The sequence below is a fragment of the Cibotium barometz genome, chromosome 14, assembly GCF_041138505.1.
Source record: "Cibotium barometz isolate CiBa-2024 chromosome 14, ASM4113850v1, whole genome shotgun sequence".
In the NCBI taxonomy this organism is placed as follows: Eukaryota; Viridiplantae; Streptophyta; class Polypodiopsida; order Cyatheales; family Cibotiaceae; genus Cibotium; species Cibotium barometz.
The window spans coordinates 2535074-2551005 of NC_141059.1; positions in this window are offsets into that span (position 1 = coordinate 2535074).

Consider the following 15932-nt stretch of genomic DNA (forward strand, 5'->3'; position numbering starts at 1 on the left):
TCTCTCTCTATGTTAAAACAGGCAGAGACGAGATCTCTTATATTTTTGAAGAGGGAATTGATTACAGGGGGAAGATGCTGGACATTTTGAGAGGCTGGGGACGCAAGATGCATGAATATGAGACTAAGAGAAAATTTAATTAAGATTAACCACCAAGAAAAGTCTCAAAGAGAGCAAGACTCAAGACAAGAGCAAAGATTTCAACTTTATTCACTCTTGGAACATATACAGTAAAGATAGAAGAACTTTTTACACTTCCATAAGCCGGTCCATCATATGGTCACAAAAGCAGCACTCACAAGCTGCACACGTATAAGGTAACTCATCTATGGGAATAATTCGGCTAGATATTGCAGCACCTACCTCAGTGGAATGAGGTGATCTAACAAAAGGACCTCTAAGAGGCAAGCCAAAAACGGGATAAAGGCATATCTTCTGGTGAGGAAGAAAGCACGCTAGTAAGAAGACCCGCTCAGAAAATCCACCATGCCTTGATCTCATCATGCAGTAGTATCGGGGACCCAAACCCAAAGCTTCAATAACCATGGCCAAGCAGACATTTGTTACGAAAGTGCTACCGACCCCACGATGTTACCCTAGTTATGTCTCGACAGGTCCGCCATTTGGTTTGAGCTACAGAAGTTCCCAAGTGAGGGAAAAGTAAGCGCTCATACAGTTCTATGAAATCCTGCTTCACAGACTCGCTTGCATCTGAAGGTGAGAAATCATCATGGATAAAACTAAGTCTTGTTGCCAAGCCATAAGAGAGATTAAGAAGAAGGAGATCGATGGCAGTAAGATTATTACGAGCGACAAGTAGGAGTTACGACTTATATAAAAAAAGAAAGAACTAGCATAACTAGAAGCCAACAGGGTATCTTGCCACTGAAGTTTTACCGTCTTTTCATGATTTGGGTTTGGCACATATTTCTATAGAAGGTTTAGATGAGATACAATATGAACTTTGAGATGATGAGGTAGAAAAGGCTCGTAGGCTAAGTCACCTACTTTCATTGAATTCCGATATGGTCCACAATATCTGGGGGATAACTTCTTATACTTCCCGAGAGATAAAGAACTTTTGGGCCATACTCCAATGAAGACCAAAACCTTGGTATCCAAAACACCGGTTCTCACTTTTGAACTCATCGTTCTGAATCCTTAAAACAAGTGGGGCTCCTGAGAAATATTCTAGGAAAAGGGTCTTCCTTTTTAAACAGAATCTTTCTTTTATTTTAGAGAGGGAATAATTATAAGATCAGAAAGGGAGGTTCTTACTCCTGTATACCTCGAAGGTTGGGGGAGAATCTTACATTCTATCCCACTTAAAAAAGTGCGAGATGTCCTCATCTCTCAAGGTAGAGGACAACTCTTTTTCTTAAGATCCAATTTATTCTGAGGTTCCTTATATTCTGGTCAACCCAACAAAATACTGGGATAAAATATCCCTTATATAGAACTCATCATTAAATAACAATTCATTTAGATCATATCATTCATATCTTTAACACGATAATGGTCCATTAAACCAAAAAATTTCTTTCTGAACATTCCTCCATGGAATTTTAAGTTAAACAATTTCTCAAATTATCATCCCTTAACTTGATCTACCGTGTCAATTGTTAACAGTAGTAATTTGACAGCACAATCCACTAATCTCATAGTGATTTGCTGAAATCATTATCATCATTCTAGTTATTAATATCATCACAGGGACTCATCCCATTCATCCTCATTGAGAGGATTCGTTCAGCTTATTACATTTCAACCAAATTTCAGGGATCATCATTTTTCAATCAGAATCCAAATCAACTCATTAGTTCTCAAACAGAATTAAAAATCATATCAACCACATTCGAAATCATCATCTGGATAGCTTTAATGCTTATAATTTCAAGTCTTAGATTTACTCGTATATAGTGTCGGTAAAGAGCTACAGTTATACCCTCAGTATATACGGGTAGTCACGATACTCGAAACTATAAGGTAAATACCATCATGTCTAGGCCTCAAGCAAGTCAGGGTTTCATAGAATTGCGATACTTCCATCTGAAGACCCAATTACTAATTTACGAATTTTCAGTTTGAATATCAAATTGTATAAATTATCTCACACAATTACAACCTTTTTGTGCTTCTTGATAAACTTTTGACATATTTGGCTTCTCAGTCGATCTTTATTAGCCAATTCGCTCTGATACCAACTGTGAGATCCTTGTTCCCACCGCGCAACGGATTCAGGGTACTAGCAGCAGAAGTAGCACTTCTAGCGCGAGGTAGGGTCCCACACTCGGGGCCTCGTCCACGGATATCCGGACAAGAGACTAATCCATCGGTTTTTTCAAAACCGAACCCGGAAAAACTTCCCTTACCCAGAAAGCACGGGCGATTCCACCAGGATAACTTTTTACTCTAACGTAGTCAAGATCATTATTGATCACGCTGATCCGACTGCACATATAAAGATACTCGATCGGATCAAGGAAGAAACTTGCACTTGGATCATTGGGATCAACGCTTTTTTCCCCATCAAGAGGAACAGCCGTTGATTCCTATCCATAGAACAATTACTATCTGAGATTTACTTTATCTATCGTAATAATAGAAATTAAGTTTCGATTTACGGATCCATCAGTCCAGCCTAACCCCATCCAGTCCCATGGGTTAGCCAACCGCCCAACCACTGTAGTAATGGGATCCAATTTGGAATTTGGTTAGGTTTTGTCCCGGGTACCAAGGAAAAGAGTTCCAAGGCCCCCTAGTCGGAAGTTCATGCAAACATAAAACTAGTCACACCACTTACACACCCAATATGAAATTGCCTTTTTCTCAGCATCAACTAGCTTTAAAATAATCCTTTAATAAAACCATTATGTCACTGATTACAATCCTCAAAGTCTTTGGTTGAATCCTTATTTCTAGTCATTCATTCATCGGTGTACTTATGGCATTATTGGCAACCAAAACGCTCACCACCTGTTCACTCAGGGGCCTTTTCCATAGTTCCTAGCTCATAGTAACTAGCAATATATTCATATAATAGAATGGGATCTCCGTTGAAGATCAGCAAGATCAATCCCACAGATCCATATAAAAGATACATGGACTCATCCGTTGAGGACCAGCAAGGTCAATCAACCAGATCCATGCCCGGTTTCAGAAAACAACTCTTAATCCTTGTTCAAATAATCAACCAGATCCATGCCCGGTTTCAGAAAACAACTCTTAATCCTTGTTCAAATATCTTCCACGACGCACGTGTGGGTATCTTCGGCGACCCAGAGCCCGAGCACCGTATGGTCAGCACCCTCTAGGATCCTTCGCAGGTGACCTAGCGCTTCACTCATAGGCCGCTTCCTTGGTCCCTCATCCACCGTACCGGAAGCTCACCATTTAAATCGAACCGAGGTTGGTCAAGACCTCGGCCGACCTTGCTACGTGAGACATCCTCCATTGACTCTCCGTCAGCAATTGCAACTTTATCAGTTAGGTCTCCATGACTTTAATCCACAAGACGGTCAAAATGCTTCCCCAGCATTCTTGACATAAAACAGTCATTTATAAACAGTCACAAAATACAGTTTCTATATCGAACTCTCGTCTTTCCACATTATCCTTCCTTAGTCCACATTACTTATTCCACATTCCATTCAATGTGTAATCATTCTCATCCATTCCCTCATATCGACGACACATTAATTCACATACACATTCACATTCATTATTCTACATACACATCCCTGTTCGTACATCCACATCATACATCCAATCCCATATCCGCATGTATACATCCACATCCACATTCTCAATCACATCCATACATCTACATCTACATGTATACATCCACATCTCCATGTATACATCCACATCGAATTCTCATTCACATCCATACATCTACATCTACATGCATACATCCACATTTCCATGTATACATCCACATCCACATTCACATTCACATCCATACATCTACATTTACATGCATACATCCACATCTCCATGTATACATCCATATCTACATTCTCATTCACATCCATTATATCTACATCTACATGCATACATCCACATTTTCATGTATACATCCACATCTACATTCTCATTCACATCCATACATCTATATCTACATGCATACATCCATATTTTCATGTATACATCCACATCCATGTTCACATTCACATCCATACATCTACATTTACATGCATACATCCACATCTCCATGCATACATCCATATCTACATTCTCATTCACATCCATACATCTACATCTCCATGCATACGTCCACATCTCCATGTCTACATCCACATCCACATTCACATTCACATCCATACATCTACATTTACATGCATACATCCACATCTCCATGTATACATCCATATCTACATTCTCATTCACATCCATACATCTATATCTACATGCATACATCCACATCTCCATGTATACATCTACATTCTCATTCACATCCATACATCTATATCTACATGCATACATCCACATTTCCATGTATACATCCACATCCACATTCACATTCACATACATACATCTTTATTTACATGCATACATCCACATCTACATGCATACATCCATACATACTCATCCATTTTCATACATCCACATCTACATGCACATTCATACATACACATCCACATTCACATCCATGCCTCCACATCCACATTCATACATCTATACATACCCATCCACATTCATATCCATACATCCACATCCACATCCACATTCACATCCATATATCCACATCCACATTCATACATCCACATCTATATGCATACATCCATACATACACATCCACATTCACATCCATGCATCCACATAGGCCTTCACATCTATTCTTTTACATTACATCCATTCTCGCCCTATCACAACCCATATACATCCTATCCCATCACACACACTTCTTACCTCATCCCATACACATCTTATCACATCTTAACTCATCTTATCACATCCTAACTCATCTCATATGCATCTTATCACATCTTATCATTTTCCATATCTATTTATAGAATACAAGAGAATTCTTATATTTGATATACGATTTCTTTACGCATCTATTTATGCATAAATTCCGTTTAAGGATGACTAACATTTTCGAATAAAATCAATCTTTTATGCATCTTCCTATGCATAAATTTATTTTAAATGAGAATGACACTTTGAATTAAAATTCAATCTTTTATGCATCTTCCTATGCATACATTCAATCTTTTATGCATCTTCCTATGCCTAAATTCAATTTAGATGAGAAAGATACTTTTGAATTAAAAATCAATCTTTTATGCATCTTTCTATGCATAAATTCAATTTAGTAGGAATTACACTTTTAGAAAAAAATATTCATCTTTCATGCATACCTCTATGCATAAAATTCAATTATGCTAAAAGCAAAACTTTTATAATAAAATAATCATCTTTTATGCATACCTCTATGCATGAAATTCAATTATGCTAAAAATAACACTTTTATAATAAAATAATCATCTTTTATGCATACCTCTATGCATGAATTTCAATTATGCTAAAAATAACACTTTTATAATAAAATAATCATCTTTTATGCATACCTCTATGCATGAAATTCAATTATGCTAAAAATAACACTTTTATAGTAAAATAATCATCTTTTATGCATACCTCTATGCATGAAATTCAACTATGCTAAAAATAACACTTTTATAGTAAAATAATCATCTTTTATGAATACCTCTATGCATGAAATTCAATTATGCTAAAAATAACACTTTTATAATAAAATAATCATCTTTTATGCTGCATACCTCTATGCATGAAATTCAATTATGCTAAAAGTAACACTTTTATAATAAAATAATCATCTTTTATGCATACCTCCATGCATGAAATTCAATTATGCTAAAAGTAACACTTTTATAATAAAATAAGAATCTTTTATGCATACCTCTATGCATGAAATTCACTTATGCTGAAAATAACACTTTTATAATATTATAAGAATCTTTTATGCATACCTCTATGCATGAAATTCAATTATGCTGAAAATAACACTTTTATAATAAAATAATCATCTTTTATGCATACCTCTATGCATGAAATTCAATTATACTGAAAATAACACTTTTATAGTAAAATAATCATCTTTTATGCATACCTCTATGCATGAAATTCAATTATGCTGAAAATAACACTTTTATAGTAAAATAATCATCTTTTATGCATACCTCTATGTATGAAATTCAATTATGCTAAAAATAACACTTTTATAGTAAAATAATCATCTTTTATGCATACCTCTATGCATGAAATTCAATTATGCTAAAAATAACACTTTTATAATAAAATAATCATCTTTTATGCATACCTCTATGCATGAAATTCAATTATGCTAAAAGTAACACTTTTATAATAAAATAATAATTATTAAAAAAAAGCTTGACATTAATCAATTAACCATTCACCTAGGATAGAGAATGGTTGGTTTTGTTAGAGAAGAGAGGGGAATGTCTTTTTGTAATGAGGCATAACATTCTTAGAGAAGACATAAAGCATAAAAACCATTTAAATCATAAAAAGAGAATCACTAACTTACTAAAGACCTTGATAGCTTTCCTTTGGCTTGATGGTTTGAGGGTTCAACTCTTGTTTGAACAAGAGTGGCCACCAAGCTTTGGAAGTGAAAAATGTCAAGAACTAATGAATTATTAATTAAATTCATAGTTCTTGGCTTGGGTGGAGTAGAGTAACAATGCATTAGACATTGTTGAGTTTCAACAAAGGGGAAGGCCTCTATTTATAGAAAAAATTGAGCTCCTAACCAAGCAAACTGATTCTAGAATTTTCCAACTCAGTTTGGTCAATTTTTGACCATTTTTAGGTCAGTTGAGCTAACTTTTTGCAACTAGACTTGAATTAGGAGAGAGGAGAGATGAAATATCTCAATTTTTATGAGTTTAAAACTCATTCAAGCATGTGAAATATGCACCTCCTTTAATGGACTCCCCTTCCTTACATATGTGTCAAAATGGAACCATTATACCCAAAATATCTCATATTTTTAATATTGCTCATAGTTTTTTACTAATAAACCTTGTACATTTTCAACTCTTTATCTTATGTGAGCATTTACTCATTTTTGGATACCCAAAATATCTCATATTTTTAATATTGCTCATAGTTTCTTATTAATAAACCTTGTACATAGTCAACTCTTCATCTTATGTGAGCATTTACTCATTTTTGGGTATCATCTTTTACAAAATTGGATTTATCTCCTCCCCACACATGGATTGATCTTATTGGTCCATAGGAACCTTAATTGGACCATAATCCAAAAATTTCTGAAAATCTAGACCCTTAGCCTAAGGTCCTTCATACCCATTTCTAATTGATTCCAATTGCACATTGGAAAATTCTTTTTGAATTTCTGTTTTAGGGAAACTTATTTTAACAAGATGAGTTATTTTTCTATCCAAAAATATTCATAATCTAAATATTCTCTCTCTAGAATATTTTCTCTCTCCATGTCAAAACAGGCAGAGACGAGATCTCTTATATTTTTGAAGAGGAAATTGATTACAGGGAGAAGATGCTGGACATTTTGAGAGGCTGGGGAGGAATCTTACAATAATCGGTCGAATTATTCCCATAGATGAGTTACCTTATACGTGTGCAGCTTGTGAGTGCTGCTTTTGCGACCATATGATGGACGGGCTTATGGAATTGTAAAAAGTTCTTCTATCTTGCTGTACATATTCCAAGAGTGAATAAAGTTGAAATCTTTGTTCTTGTCTTGAGTCTTACTGTCCTTGAGACTTTTCTTGGTGGTTAATCTTAATTAAATTTTCTCTTAGTCTCATATTCGTGCATCTTTTGCGAAATTTATCACCAGTTTGTGAGATGAGGGCATCTCGCGTTTTTCAAGTGGGAGAGAATATAAAGTTTCCCCCCCAGCCTCTCAAGATATCCAGCATCTTCCCCTGTAATCAATCCCCTCTTCAGAAATATAAAAGATCTTGTCTCTGCTTGTTTTGACATAGAGAGAGAAAATATTCTAGAGAGATAATATTCAGATTTTGAATATTTTTAGATAGAAAAATTTCTTATATTATTAAAATGAATTCCCCTGAAACAGAAATGCAAAAAGAACTTTCCAATGTGCAATTGGAATTAATTGGAAATGGGTATAAAGGACCTTAGCCTAAGGGTCTAGATTTTCAGAAATTTTTGGATTATGGTCCAATTAAGGTTCCTATGGGCCAATAGGATCAATCCATGTGTGGGGAGGAGATAAATCCAATTTGTAAAAGAAGATACCCAAAAATGAGTAAATGCTCACATAAGATGAAGAGTTGACTATGTACAAGGTTTCTTAGTAAGAAACTATGAGTAATATCAAAAATATGATATATTTTGGGTATAATGATTCCATTTTGACACATATGTAAGGAAGGGGAGTCCCTTCAATGCTCACATAAGATGAAGAGTTGAATATGTACAAGGTTTATTAGTAAGAAACTATGAGTAATATCAAAAATATGAGATATTTTGGGTATAATGATTCCATTTTGACACATATGTAAGGAAGGGGAGGCCCTTCAATAAGGCACCTACTTCACATGCTTGATTGAGTTTTAAATCTTCAAAAATTGAGATATTTCATCTCTCCTCTCTCCTAATTCAAGTCTAGTTCCAAAAAGTTAGCTTAACTGACCTAAAATGGTCAAAAATTGACCAAACTGATTTGGAAAATTCTAGAATCAGCTTGTTTGGTTAGGAGCTCAAATTTTCCTATAAATAGAAGCCTCCCTCTTTGTTGAAAAAGAATAGTGTTTTATGCACTGTTACTGTACTCCACCCAAGTCAAGAACTGTGAATTTATTAATAATTCACTAGTTTTTGACATTTCCCTCTTCCAAAGATTGGTTGGCCACTCTTGTTCAAACAAGAGTTCAACCCTCAAACCATCAAGCCAATGGAAAGCTTTCAAAGTCATTAGTAAGTTGGTGATTCCTATTTTGCACTTATTTTATGGTTTTTATGGCTTTAAATGGTTTTTATGCTTTATGTCTCCTCTAAAATGTTATACCTCATTACAAAAAGGCATTCCCTTCTCTTCTCTAGCAAAACCAACCATTCTCTATTCTAGGTGAATGGTTAATTGATTAATGTCAAGTTTTTATAATGTTTATCTCAATTAAGTGAAAAAATATTTACTTTAGGATAATTTCAATACTTTGGTGCACTTTCAATTAGTTTTAAAGACTTAAAAAATTAAAAAATGGTCAATCTTATGGTGGGTGTAGCCTAATTAACAGCATAATGATAAACCTAATGAGCTAATTAAGCTTGACTCCAGTTTAGTTAGGTTACAAGATGGAAACTTGTACTATAAAATTCATCTTTTATTATTCTAAAAGAGTAATCCTTATGGTTTCTATATTCTAAAGTATCATTTTCATGCATAGAAGATGCATTTTGATTATGTGTATAAAAGATAATTTTTATTATAAAAGTGTTATTTTTATCATAATTGAATTTCATGCATAGAGGCATGCATAAAAGATGATTATTTTATTGTAAAAGTGTTATTTTTATCATATTTGAATTTCATGCATAGAGGTATGCATAAAAGATGATTATTTTATTGTAAAAGTGTTATTTTTATCATATTTGAATTTCATGCATAGAGGTATGCATAAAAGATGATTATTTTAATGTAAAAGTATTATTTTTATCATATTTAAATTTCATGCATAGAGGTATGCATAAAAGATGATTATTTTATTGAAAAAGTGTTATTTTTATCATATTTGAAATTCATGCATAGAGGTATGCATAAAAGATGATTATTTTATTATAAAAGTGTTATTTTTATCATATTTGAATTTCATGCATAGAGGTATGCATAAAAGATGATTATTTTAATGTAAAAGTATTATTTTTATCATATTTAAATTTCATGCATAGAGGTATGCATAAAAGATGATTATTTTATTGTAAAAGTGTTATTTTTATTATATTTGAAATTCATGCATAGAGGTATGCATAAAAGATGATTATTTTATTGTAAAAGTGTTATTTTTATCATATTTGAATTTCATGCATAGAGGTATGCATAAAAGATGATTATTTTAATGTAAAAGTATTATTTTTATCATCTTTAAATTTCATGCATAGAGGTATGCATAAAAGATGATTATTTTATTATAAAAGTGTTATTTTTATCATATTTGAAATTCATGCATAGAGGTATGCATAAAAGATGATTATTTTAATGTAAAAGTATTATTTTTATCATATTTAAATTTCATGCATAGAGGTATGCATAAAAGATGATTATTTTATTGTAAAAGTGTTATTTTTATCATATTTGAAATTCATGCATAGAGGTATGCATAAAAGATGATTATTTTATTGTAAGAGTGTTACTTTTATCACATTTGAATTTCATGCATAGAGGTATGCATAAAAGATGATTATTTTATTGTAATAGGTTACTTTTATCATATTTGAAATTCATGCATAGAGGTATGCATAAAAGATGATTATTTTATTATAAAAGTGTTACTTTTATCACATTTGGATTTCATGCATAGGAGTATCCATAAAAGATGATTATTTTATTATAAAAGTGTTACTTTTATCACATTTGAATTTCATGCATAGAGGTATGCATAAAAGATGATTAATTTATTGTAAAAGTGTTACTTTTATCACATTTGAATTTCATGCATAGGGATATGCATAAAAGATGATTATTTTATTGTAAAAGTGTTATTTTTATCATATTTGAAATTCATGCATAGAGGTATGAATAAAAGACGATTATTTTTTTGTAAAAGTGTTACTTTTATCACATTTGAATTTCTTGCATAGAGGTATGCATAAAAGATGATTATTTTATTGTAAAAGTGTTACTTTTATCATATTTAAAATTCATGCATAGAGGTATGCATAAACGATGATTATTTTATTGTAAAAGTGTTACTTTTATCACATTTGAATTTCATGCATGGGGGTATGCATAAAAGATGATTATTTTAGTGTAAAAGTGTTACTTTTATCACATTTGAATATTATGCATAGAGGTATGCATAAAAGATGATTATTTTATTGTAAAAGTGTTACTTTTATCACATTTGAATTTCATGCATAGGGGTATGCATAAAAGATGATTATTTTATTGTAAAAGTGTTACTTATATCATATTGGAAGTTCATGCATAGAGGTATGCATAGAAGCTGATTATTTTATTGTAAAAATGTTACTTTTATCATAATTGGGGATTCATGCATAGAGGTATGCATAAAAGATATTTTTTATACTAAAAGTGTGATTTTCATCCTAAATGGATTTTGTGCATATATTAGATGCATAAGAGAATTTTTTTTTTCTAAAAGTGTAATTCCTACTAAATTGAATTTATGCATAGGAAGATGCATAAAAGATTGATTTTTAATTCAAAAGTGTCATTCTCATTTAAAATGAATTTATGCATAGGAAGATGCATAAAAGATTGATTTTTATTTCGAAAGTGTTATTCTCTTTAAAATGGAATTTATGCATAAATAGATGCGTAAAGAAATCTTATATCAAATGTAAGAATTCTCTTGTATTCTATAAATAGATATTGAGATATGATAAGATGTGATAAGATGCGTATGGGAAGTGATAGGATGTGATAAGAGGTGTATGAGATGTGATAAGATGTGATAAGATGCGTATAAGAAGTGATATGATGTGATAAGAGGTGTATGAGATGTGATAAGATGTGATAAGATGCGTATAGGAAGTGATATGATGTGATAAGATGTGATAAGATGTATATGAGATGTGATAAGATGTGATAAGAGGTGTATGAGATGTGATAAGATGTGATAAGATGCGTATGGGAAGTGATAGGATGTGATAAGAGGTGTATGAGATGTGATAAGATGTGATAAGATGTGTATGAGATGTGATAAGATATGATAAGAGGTGTATGAGATGTGATAGGATGTGCTAAGATGAGTTAGGATGTGATAAGATGTGTATGGGATGAGGTAAAAAAGTGTATCTGATGGGATAAGATGTATACGGGTTGTGATAGGGCGAGAATGGATGTGATGTGGATGTATGCATGTAGATGTGGATGTATGGATGTGAATGTGAATGTGGATGTGGATGTATGGATGTAGATATGGAGGTGGATGTATGTATGTGAATGTGGATTTATGAATGAGGACGTGAAAATGGATGTATGCATGTAGATGTGGATGTATGGATGTGAATGTGGATGTGGATGTGGATGTGGATGTATGCATGGCTCTCTTATATGAATCTGTTGATTGATCTTGCTGATCTTCAATGAGAATTCCATCTTGATTTTTATATGTGAAAATATTGTCGGGTACTATGAGCTAGGAACTATTGAAAAGGCCCCTGAACAGGTGGTGAGCATTCTGGTTGCCAATGATGCCATAAGTACACCAATGAATGAATGATTAGAAATATGGATTCAACCAGAGAATTTTGAGGATAGTGATCAATGAAATAATGGTTTCATTAAAGGATTATTTAAAGTTAGCTGATGTTGAGAAAAAGGTAATTTCATTAAAGGATTATTTAAAGTTAGCTGATGTTGAGAAAAAGGTAATTTCATATTGGGTGCGTAAGTGGTGTGACTAGTTTTAAGTTTGCATGAACTTCTAGCTAGGGGGCCTGGGAACTCTTTTCCCTAGTACCCGAGACAAAACCGAACCAAATTCCTAATTGGATCCCATCACTACAGTGGTTGGGAGGTTGGCTAACCCATGGGAATGGAGGGGGTTAGGCTGGACTGATGGATCCATAAATCGAGACTCAAATTCTATTATTATGATAGATAAAGTAAATCCCGGATAGCAATTGTTCTATGGATAGGAATCAACGGCTGTGCCTCTTGATGGGGAAAAAAGCGTTGATCTCAATGATCCAAGTGCAAGTTTCTTCCTTGATCTGACCAAGTATCTTTATAGGTGCAGTCGGATCAGCTTGATCAGTAATGGTCTTGACTACGTTAGAGTAAAGAGTTATCCTGGTGGAATCGCTCGTGCTTTCCGGGTAAAGGAAGTTTTTTCGGGTTCGGTTTTGGAAAAACAGAAGGATTAGTCTCTTGTCCGGATATCCATGGGCGAGGCCGCGAGTGTGGGATCCCTGGCGGCGCAGAAGTACTACTTCCGCTGCTAGTACCCCGAATCCATTGCGCGGTGGAAACAGGGATCTCACAGTTGGTATCAGAGCAAATTGGCTAATAAAGATCAATTGAGAAGCCAAATATGTCAAAAATTTATCAAGTAGCACAAAAAGGTTGTAATTGTGTGATATAATTCATACAATTTGATATTCAAACTGAAAATTCGTAAATTAGTAATTGGGTCTTCAAATGGAAGTACCGCAATTGTATGGAACCCTGACTTGCTTGAGGCCTAGACATGATGGTATTTACCTTATAGTTCCAAGTATCATGACTACCCGTATATACTGAGGGTATAACTGCAGCTCTTTACCGGCAGTATATACGAGTAAATCTAAGACTTGAAATTATAAGCATTAATGCTATCCAGTTAATGAATTCAAATGTGGTTGATATGATTTTTAATTCTGTTTGAGAACTGATGAATTGATTTGGATTCTGATTGAAAAATGATGACTTCTAAAATTTAGTTAAAATATAAGAACCTGAGCGAAACCACAATGAGGATAAATGGGACGAGTCCCTGTGATGATATTCATAACTAGAATGATGATAATGATTTCAGCAAATCACTATGAGATTAGTGGATTGTGCTATCAATTTGCTGCTGTTAACACTTGACACGGTAGATCAAGTTAAGGGATGACAAATTGAGAACTTGCTTGACTGAATTTCCCGTGGAGGAGAAAGAAATTTTTCGGTCTAATGGACCATTATCATGTTAAAGATATGAATGATATGATTTGAATGAATTGTTATTTAATGATGAGTTCTATATAAGGGATATTTATCCCAGTATTCTGTTGGGTTGACCAGAATATAAGAAACCCAGAATAAATTGGATCTTAAGAAAAAGAGTTGTCCTCTACTTTGCGAGATGAGGACATCTCGCATTTTTTTAAGTGGGGTAGAATGTAAGATTCTTCCCCCAGCCTTCGAGGTATACAGGAGTAAGAACCTCCCTTTTTGATCTTATAATTATTCCCTCTCTGAGATAAAAGAAAGATTCTGTTTAAAAAAGGAAGACCCTTTCCCCAGAATACTTTCTCAGGAGGCCCACCTGTTTTAAGGATTCAGAATGATGAGTTCAAAAGTGAGAACCGGTGTTTTGGGTGCCAAGGTTTTGGTCATCAGTTAAAAGACTGTCCGACTTCTGCCATGTCAAGAGCATAGGGAAGTCAAGAACCCCGAATTCAGAGACCAATTCCTTCATACCAATCTAATCAGGGTCCGTCTTGGACAAGATTTCTTAACTCCATTAACTAGGTCTGACCCATTGATTAGGGTCGAGATGTCTAGACAAATGCTTGACGACATGGAGCAGCAGATGCAGGCAATTCATAATGATATAAAAGCTGCCCAGGATTGATAGAAGCAGTATGCAGATAAGAAGAGAATAGTCAGAGAATTCAAAGAAGCAGATATGGTCTTCATTCGAGTACGGCCCAAAAGAAGTTCTATATCTCTTGGGAAGTATAAAAAGTTATCCCCCCCAGATATTGTGGGCCATATCTGATTCCAAAGAAAGTAGGTGACTTAGCCTACGAGCTTCTTTTACCTCCTCATCTCAAAGTTCATAATGTATTTCATGTAAGTCTTCTAAAGAAAAATGTGCCAAACCCAATTCATGGAAAGATGGAAAAATTCAGTGGCAAGATACCCCGTTGGCTTCTAGGTTACGCTAGTTCCTTCTTTTATATAAGTCGTAACTCTTACTTCTCGCTCGCAGTAATCTTACTTCCATCGATCTCCTTTCTTTTTTAATCTCTTTTATGGCTTGGCAGCAAGACTTGGTTTTATCCACGATGATTTCTTACCTTCAAGACGCAAGCGAGTCTATGAAGAAGGATTTTATAGAACTGTATGAGCGCTCACTTTTCCCTCACTTGGGAACTTTTGTAGCTCAGATCAAATGGCAGACCTATCGAGACATAACTAGGGTAACACCATGGGGTTGGCAACACTTTCGTAACAATGTCCGCTTGGCTATGGTTTTACTGAAGCTTTGGGTTTGGGTCCCCGATACTATTGCGTGATGAGATCAAGGCATGGCGGATTTTCTGAGCGGGTCTTGTTACTTGCGTGTTTTCTTCCTCACCCGAGAAGATATACCTTTACCCCATTTTTGGCTTGCCTCTTAGAGGTCCTTTTGTTAGATCACCTCATACCAATGAGGTAGGTGCTGCAATAATCGGCCGAATTATTCCCATAGATGAGTTACCTTATACGTGTGCAGCTTGTGAGTGCTGCTTTTGCGACCATATGATGGACGGGCTTATGGAATTGTAAAAAGTTCTTCTATCTTACTGTATATGTTCCAAGAGTGAATAAAGTTGAAATCTTTGTTCTTGTCTTGAGTCTTACTCTCCTTGAGACTTTTCTTGGTGGTTAATCTTAATTCAATTTTCTCTTAGTCTCATATTCGTGCATCTTTTGCGAAATTTATCCCCAATTTGCGAGATGAGGGCATCTCACATTTTTCAAGTGGGAGAGAATATAAGATTCCTCCCCAGCCTCTCAAGATATCCATCATCTTCCCCTATAATCAATCCCCTCTTTAGAAATATAAAAGATCTTGTCTCTGCCTATTTGACATAGAAAGAGAAAATATTCTAGAGAGAAAATATTCTAGAGAGAGAATATTCAGATTTTGAATATTTTTAGATAGAAAAATTTCTTATATTATTAAAATGAATTCCCCTGAAACAGAAATGCAAAAAGAACTTTCCAATGT